Raw genomic sequence first — 7,438 nt, forward strand, 5'->3', positions numbered from 1 at the left:
CGCCCCTTAGGGGCCCTGCCCCTGACACAGGCCAGAGGAGAGGGTCACAATCCCCAAGTGAGGAACAGAGGTCGCAGAGGCCCCGGAGGTGAGCACACTCTGATCGGCATGTCTTTAGATGGTGAAACACCCTAGTGGGTGTGGGTGGACTTGAGTTTACAGGGTGTGGGGTGGTCTAGGGAAAGCGTCTCGGAAGAAGTTAATTTTGACTTGATTCGGAAACAAGATGAGTCAATTTCATCTTCAAAGACATTGGGCTGATGAGTGTGGATGGGGGTCTTATCCTCTGCTGCCTACCCTGCAGACTGCCTGGGACCCAGATTCCACTCTCAACACTCAGGGCTCTCCGAGAAGCGGAATATGGATTCATTCGTTCAATGAGTATTTCGTGAGGATCTCCCACGAGGCAGGGCCCGTCCTAGGACACGAGGCCGAAAGAGACAAAGTTCCTGCCTCTATCTAGCTCACCTCCTAGAGGTGGGGGAGGCAGGGGCGGCTGGGCCAGGTAGGAGCACTGGCTCAGGTGGAGGCTGAGAGGATGCCTCTGGGGCTCCTGCTGCTTCTAAGGGTTGAAGCTACTCCTTGCTGTTTCCAGCCCCTCAGGTGAGGGGGCCACCTCCACCTGAACCCCAAACGGAGCTGGAAGCAGTAGCTTCCTGGGTGGACCCCTTGTGCAGCCCAGTCCTTCCTCACCTGCCCCCTCCCTGTCCCGGGCAGCTTTGGGCTTTCCGGCTGCCTGGTCTCTTCCAGCTGAGTCCCCGGTCAGCTAGTGGGATCCCCGGTGGCAGCCCAACTCAGGAGCTGTAGCGCCTTCCCTGGGGGACCCCGCTGCCCCTCCCCCACCTCTCAGTAGCCTCCCTTCTCATTTTGTTTCCTGCCAGCCCTCCTGACTCGCCCGGCGCCGATGCCTCCCCTGTGCCTTTGCACATACGTCCCTCTGCGTGCGGCTCACTCAGGCTGTCACGTAAGTCTGTCCCGAGTGCTAAACGGCTACACGGCAGGCCAGTCCCCACGGACAAAACTGTGATGGATGGCCGGGTCCGCTCTCACTCACCCTCTGAGCGGTGGTCAGGGAGGGGTCAGAGAGGGGCGCGCAGGCCACCCATCTCAGCAGTGGGGGAAGGTGCCACAGGTAGAGGGAACCATGGGGTAAAGGCCATGAGCCTGGCACGTCCTCGGGGCCCACAGACCAGTGTGGCCTCGGTGTGCGCACAGGTGGACACAGGCGGGCAGGGAGCGCTGTCCTGCGCAGCTCTGCGTGGAAATGTTCTGTGTCTGTGCTGATCGAACCCGTTACAGCTAAATGAAGTAAGGGGGGTGGGCAGGATAAACTAGGAGTGTGGGATTAGCAGATACAAACCACTATACATAAAACAGATAAACAATGAGGACCTACTGTCTAGCACCGGGAACTCTACTCAGTATCTCGTGATAACCTATAAGGAAAAACAATCTGAAAAAGAATATATACATGTATAACTGAATCACTTTGCTGAACACCTGAAACACATTATAAATTAACTATACTTCAATTTAAAAATTTTTAAAAATAAATTTAAAAAAGTAAAAAATTCAGCTCCTCAGACACACCAGCCACAGTTCAAATGCTTCAATGTGTGAATACAGCGGCCACCAGCACAGGATCGTGCCGGACCCTCTATCCGGGGTTTGAATCTTATTCTAAGAGGATTGAGAGGCCACTGAGAGGCCTGAAACGAGGGGGACAAGACCCTCCACCCCTGCCTCCTGCCACCTGTCAGCTCATCAGTCCTGTGTATCCCTGCCGAGGAATTCCCCAACAATGAATGAATTCAGTGCCCTCTCCTGGGACACTTTGTAGCAGGTGCCTACCTGTGTTACGGTCCCCCTGTCACCTTCTTAGCCTGAGGCCGGGGCTGTGTGCTATTCGTTTCTCTTTCCGCACCGTCCACACCGCTGGTAAACACTGGGTGCTCACTAAATGCTTATTGCGTTCAACCGAGTCCACCCTCTTGCTCCAGAGCCAGGTCTCTGGGATAATGGACGCTGAGTGCAGCCTGGTCGAGCCTTTGCCTTTCTAAACACTGATTTCTCTCACGACCTTTGTCTCACCACCTGCTGTCAGGGATACCCCGGGGTTCCCCCCCGCGGCCCCAGCCCATCCCCCCACGCCTCCAGGGAGCACAAGAAGCCTGCCCCCCTGCCCTCGCACTTCCTGAGGGAAACCCACATCAGGAAGTCAGAATTCCTCCCCTCCTGCCCTGGCCTGGTCATCTTGGGAGAAACCAATCTAGGAAGTCATCTTCCCAAGGATCTGAATGAATGGACTTTGTGCTGACCCCTCGCAGAATCCTGGACCCTCGCTGCCCTCAGGGGAACAGGATAGGAATGGACAGACCCTGGACCTGACTCCTGGTGTTACCTCACGCCACCCTAGGTGTGGGTGCCCGCAGCCCTGTCGTCCAGGGTCATTTTCCCCGGAGGGTCCAGAGGGGCCGCAGAGAGGCTCCCGGCCCCCACTGGGGGTATGGAAAACGGAGGGGCTGGGGACGGCAGAGGCCACGCCCCAAGCCCTTCGCAAGGACCCTGATTGGACGATGAGAGCACGTGACCGGGCCCCCGATGCCAGAGGCTGGGACAAGAGGGGCGCCTGTTCCCATCCATCCGCCCCTGCTGTGCTCAGCCCAGATGAGGGGGCAGGGCCGGCATTGGAGGGAGAACGAGCAGAAGACTGGGTGCCGAGGCCCGGAGAGCAGGGGAGCCTGGGTGAGTCCTAGGCGGCTGGGCCGGGGGGGCTAAGGGACAAGGCCAGGGTGTGCGCTCCGTCCCCCAACACCTCAGAACCTTTCAGAGCTGCAGTTCTGGTCTCCCTGGGTGCGGTGGGTGGGGCAGCGGCCGGGGAGGCTGGGAAGGTGATGAATAACCCAGCCGTGGTCCAGCCCGGCCCAACTGGCTGCTGTCAGCACTAGATCTGCTTGGGCCCCGCGCCTCTGCCAACCCAAAATTCCAGTTCTGTGCTCCCCACGCCGGCAAACCCAGCACCCGCCTTTCCAGCTGCCCTGCCCCCTGGCCAGCAGTGATGTTTTGCAAACCTGCGATAGGACTTGGGCTCGGGCAGAACCCCAGCCTCAAGATTGGGGGGCGGGGGCAGGGAAGCACATGGGTATGCAGGACCGGAAGCCGCTGGAGCGCAGTCTCCAGGGCCTTCCCAGGAGGCAGCCTGGGAAACAAGAACAGGGGCTTTGGGGGCCACTGCTAGCTGTGTGACCTTGAACAAGCCACTTGACCTCTCTGTGCCTCAGTTTCCTCCTTTGTAACATGAGGTTAGTCACACCCACCTCACAGGCTTCTTGTGACCATAAATATGTATAAAATATTTATCAAACGTCTAGCCTGGTGCCTGGTATACTGCAGGAGCTTAATGATAATCAGAGCGTCCTTCCCTCTTCCGGCAGCACCTCCTGTCTACCTGCGCTCCCCTCCAGACCCTCCCTCCCCTGGTTCTGCTCCCGCCTCGAACTGCCCCGCCGCCCCCCCCTCCCCCGGCCCCCCTGCCTCTCCTCTCCTCTAGCAGTCGTGACTCCATCATCACCGACCTTGGGAACCTCAGAACATCAGAGGTCGAGGGGGTCTCAGAGGCCATCTGGTCAACCCCTTGCTTCGTTGGAAGAGAGCAGAGGGGCCTGGTGATCCCGCCTCACAAAGGCCTCCCGCACCCCGGGGGCCGGGTTGCTGCTCCCTTTGGGGGACAGTGGGGCTGGGTGACAAGCCTGAGGGGAGTCTGAGAGCGGGTTCCTGTGCTGGGAGAATCGTGGCATTTGGGAGGTGGAGCCCAGAACTGCTGTGGGAGGTGCAGAGCTGGCACGCCTGGAATGTGAGCACCACCCCCACCCCCCCACCCCCCCGCCCCCGGCGGGCCCTGCACTCCCCTGGGTCTCACAGTCACCTACCCCAGCCGCAGCCCTCACAGCCTCCTGATAATTGGATGCGTCATCCGCTGGCGCCCGCAGATAGGCAGCCACACCCAGGGCAGCTGGCACCCTGGCAATGTTTCTGTTCTGAGCTGCTGGGCACCGGTGGGAGCCAAGATGCTCGGGCCTGGGGCCGGGCTGAGATCCTGCCGGGAGGCAGAGCCGGGTCTGTGTCGCCCCTCGCCTCGGCCCGGACTCCCCGTCTGGGTGCCTTCTCATCAGGAGCCCCAGTAACAAGCAGGCCGGCGCCTTGGCATCTGTGCTCAGCGGGGCCCCGGGCTGCAGGCTGCTCCCAAAGCGTCTGTCATCTCCCCCTGGCCCGGCCTGAGCTGGGAGCCATGGGGGGTCACTTGTGGCCCATCTGCCTGGCAGGGCTGCTGCTCCCCCTCCGCACTCAACCCCATCACAGCCATGCCCCCCCAGCCCAGCTCACACGCTGCCCCCTCCCCACAGGTGTCCTGAGCTGGACGTACCGCTGCCCCCGCACCTCGTGCCACTCAGCACATCTTGCGTCCCCCAGCTCACCGTAAGGTCCCCACGAGCCATCACAATGGCTCGGCGAGTGTTCGCCCGTCCAGCGACATACCATGTGTTCTCTTACGACGTCCCGCGGCCAGAGGCCTCTTTGGGCACTGTGTTGTCCCCCCACCCTCCTTCCAGGAGGTACTGTCATCCCAGAGGCCCTGCTGGGGTTGGAGCTGGACCTGGGCCCGTTGTGACAAGGAGCTGGGGAGGAACCCCAGGGCCAGGCGGCCGGGCTCCTCTCGCTCCTTCCCAAAGGCACCTCTCCACACACTTCGCATCTGCCAGTGTTGGCCCCCTCCTGCCCCAAGGAGACCCTGGGCGGCCTGGCCTCTGTCACGGAGGATTCTGTCCCCCACCCCATTGTCTTGGAAACTGGTGACTTCTGAACTCTGCTTAAGCCAGATAAACCCATTGCAACTGCCCTCAGCTCAGAACTTGGGCTGGGGAGGGTGGGCAAAGTGACATAGAGACAAAACTTGAGGCCTTTTAGGACACAGGGAACAGTTGGGACCGCAGAACAGTGGAAGGCAAACGTGTGGTCCAGGATGAAGAGTTTTGCTCCTAGGCCTGCAAAGGGAAATCATAGGTGGCCCTCAGGAGTGAGTACTTTTTGGATCACTGGCTGGCTTGGACGGTTTTTGCCTCTGCTCTTGTCCTTTTGCACATGGATTCATGACCCTGTTTCATATTTATCTAGTTCTTTAGTCTACAAAATGGTTTCCTGTCCTGATCTCTTGGGATCTGCCCATCAGTTTCCCAAGAGAAGTGTCCGCCCCCGTTAACGCCCCCATTGTGAGGATGGGGCCCAGAGGGGCTGCAGGACTCAGTGGCCGAGCTGAGTCTCAGAGGTCCTTCCTGCAACACCGAGCCGAGAGCTTTCCCTCCACGCCCACCCGCCACGCAGCACGGGACAGTCTGGGGTGGACAGAGCTGCCAAAGCACACAGTCGTTGGAGGACACTGTGGCATCCCCCAAAAGAGATGTGTCCATGACCTGACCACAGAACCCATGAAGGGGACCTTATATGGGCAAAGGGTCCTTGCAGATGTAGTTAAGGTAAGGATCTTGAGATGAGGTCACGCTGCGTTTTGGGTGGGCCCTGGAGCCCATGACGAGTGTCCTTCCAGGAAAAGGCAGAGGGAGATGGAACCAGAGAAGAAGGCACGGGGTGGGGTGGTGCAGCCATAGCCCAGGACGTCAAGACCCCCAGAGGCTGGAGCACGGATCAGATTCCTCCGCAGAGCCTCCAGGAGGAACCAACCCTGCCCAGACCTTGATTGTGGAGTTTTGACCTCCAGACTGTGAGAGAAGGCATTGCTGGTGTTAAGACACCAAGTTTGTGGTGATGTGTGCGTCCGCCCTAGGAAACAGAGACACTAACTCTGAAACGCTCTCGGTCACCTGGCCTGAGCTGTCGGCCTTCCAGCAAGCCCATGGGGCACCTAGCTGGGGGGGTGTGAGACCCAGGGCCAGCCCATGGGGCACCTGGCTGGGGGGGTGTGAGACCCGGGGCCGGCCCCTGGGGCCGGGGAGGGGCTCCGGGATGACACAGCCCCTCGGCAATGACAGCACGCAGGGGCCAGCAGCTCCCGCCCAGCACTGGACGGCCAACCTCTCGCCCCTTGCCCTTTGCCACCGACATTTTGTTTGGTTTCACTCGTACCCAGAAAAGAATGTGCTCCAAGGGCTCGGGGAAAAGTAGCCACGGTGACGTCACCTCCCTGGGAGGAATTTACAAAGCCAGTTACACACCTCGGCCAGGAAGTCAGCCTCGTGGCCCCCCACCCCACGGGATGCCATGGCTTCATACATCCCGCTTAATGGGACGTCTTTAGGCAGCTAATGCGGTGCAGCCACAATTAAACCCGACAAGCAAACAGAGTGGGGCCCTGTCTGTTGATGGGCCTTTCACTCTGAGAGCTTGGGCAGTTTTATGCGTCCTGGGAGGCTCTGATGCCTCTTTTCAGGTGGGTAAACTGGGGTGCTTCTCTGGGAGGAAAGCCAGAGCAGGGCTCTCAGTCCAGTTACTGATCTGTGATACTGGCCAAGAGCTTGGTTCCCAAGGTCCATCCTCATGGTAGGATGGTCCACCAGGCTTCAACAGGAAGCTTAGTTTAAGTTTTGTTTTGTTTTTTTCAGAAATTTCCTCAGGATTTGCTGGACTTTCTTTTTTTTTTTAATTTAATTTATTTATTTTTGGCTGTGTTGGGTCTTCGTTGCTGCACGCAGGCTTTCTCTAGTTGCGGCGAGCGGGGGCTACTCTTCCTTGAGGTGCACAGGCTTCTCATTGCGGTGGCCTCTCTCGTTGTGGAGCACGGGCTCTAGGCGCGCGGGCTTCAGTAGTTGCAGCACGTGGGCTCAGTAGTTGTGGCTCGCGGGCTCTAGCGCACAGGCTCAGTAGTTGTGGCGCACGGGCTTAGTTGCTCCGCGGCATGTGGGATCTTCCCGGACCAGGGCTCGAACCCGTATCCCCTGCATTGGCTGGCGGGTTCTTAACCACTGCGCCACCAGGGAAGCCCCACTGGACCTTCTTACAGACCGTCACACTGGGGCTCAGCTGGCTTGGCTTAATGAGCAGTGGGGGGTGGATAGGAGAGGGGAGGATGGGTTTCGAGGGGGAAAGAGCACTGCCCTGGGGTCTTTGTCCCCCACACTACCTGGTACGAAGCAGAGGTCTGGGCCTGGCTTGGCCTCTAACTTGCTGTGTGACTTTGGACAAGTCGTTGCCTCTTTGGGTTTCAGTTTCCTCGCTTGTGAAATGAGGGGTTTGGGGCAGATGCTCTAAGTCGGTGCTTCTCAAATCTGAACATGTGTTGAATCACCTGGGAATCTCCTTACGATACAGGTTCTGTTTCAGCAGGTCCGGGGCTCTGCACTTCTGACAAGCAGCTTGGCGATGCCTGTGCTCAGACCACGCTTAGAGTGACGGGTCTCAGGCCAGGTCGCCTGACTGTAATCCCTCC

General features: G+C 59.1%; 1 protein-coding gene across 1 annotated transcript in view; it reads right to left on the minus strand.

Moving 5' to 3' along the window:
- Nucleotides 1–3,606, minus strand: part of PKP1 (plakophilin 1) — a 47,852-nt gene extending 44,246 nt beyond the window's left edge. Inside the window, exon 1 of the mRNA XM_061185245.1 lies at nt 3,576–3,606. The gene's annotated coding sequence lies outside the window, so the exon portion shown is untranslated. The remainder of the gene's footprint in view (nt 1–3,575) is intronic.
- Nucleotides 3,607–7,438: the final 3,832 nt, after the last annotated feature.

Source organism: Eubalaena glacialis, chromosome 3 (genome assembly GCF_028564815.1).
Source record: "Eubalaena glacialis isolate mEubGla1 chromosome 3, mEubGla1.1.hap2.+ XY, whole genome shotgun sequence".
Lineage (NCBI taxonomy): Eukaryota > Metazoa > Chordata > Mammalia > Artiodactyla > Balaenidae > Eubalaena > Eubalaena glacialis.